Consider the following 1,125-nt stretch of genomic DNA (forward strand, 5'->3'; position numbering starts at 1 on the left):
AGTCGTAAGTTACCTCATCATTTCGCATTTGTTGATTCCCTGAAGATGAATATACGTGGAATTTCAGCAGCTCTTATTTCTTTGGAGGAGGACTCACATATATTTTGAAACATGTGTAGGAATTAAAGGAACTTTTATTTATATGCGTTTTGCTCCATTTATTGTTATTATTCATATAAATATATATATATATATATATATATATATTCTATACTGTAAAACTTAATTTAATTTTAATTTTTAATAATTTGAATTTGAGTTTTTACCTGTAAATTTAGATTTTTATCCCTAACCAGATGGCTGCATCTTCTAGGCACTAGTTTCAGGCTCAGAATTTCTGGAGCCACCACCGACACTGGTTTACATTATTGTTCGATCCCCATATACTGCATTAATACTTCCTCACACTTTCCATTGTGTTGTTGTCTTTATTGAAATAATAATTTACTGAATACGCTCGTTTGTCACCTCCATTATAGCTTTGAAAAGATAGCTCTTAAAATCGAACTGCGCTCTTTAAAACTTGTACAAAGAATGAATACAAAGTAAAATTACTACCTCCTTTTATAGCAAGTTGATGCAGGTAGTTTATCCTGTCCCCCTCCAACTTTTACTTCATGCAGTTGAAAAAAAACACATTATTTATGGGTTGACTCAATATATATACACAAATTTGCATGCATATATATAAATATACACACACATTTGCATGTATATATATATAATGTGCATGCATATTATATATACATCTCCGCTTGCAAAGACCTGTTGAGGCAAGTGAAATCGAACTCAACGACTGGCACCCATGCCAACGTCGTCTCCTTCATTGGACACGAAACTCGGCTTGCGAAGACCTGTTGGGGCAAGCGAAATCGTGATGGCACCTGTGCATCGCCTTCCTGGCACTTGTGCCGGTGGCGCATGTAAGGACATTCGAGCGAGACCGTTGCCAGTGCTGCTGGACTGGTTCTTGTGTGGGTGCTGCGTGAGATGCACCATTTTGAGCGTGGCCGTTGCCAGTGCCGCCTGACTGGCCTTCATTCCGGTGGCAAGTAAAAGCACCCACTACACTCTCGGAGTGGTTGGCGTTAGGAAGGGCATCCAGCTGTAGAAACTCTGCCAAAT

The sequence above is a fragment of the Octopus bimaculoides genome, chromosome 29 (genome assembly GCF_001194135.2).
Source record: "Octopus bimaculoides isolate UCB-OBI-ISO-001 chromosome 29, ASM119413v2, whole genome shotgun sequence".
NCBI classification, from domain to species: domain Eukaryota; kingdom Metazoa; phylum Mollusca; class Cephalopoda; order Octopoda; family Octopodidae; genus Octopus; species Octopus bimaculoides.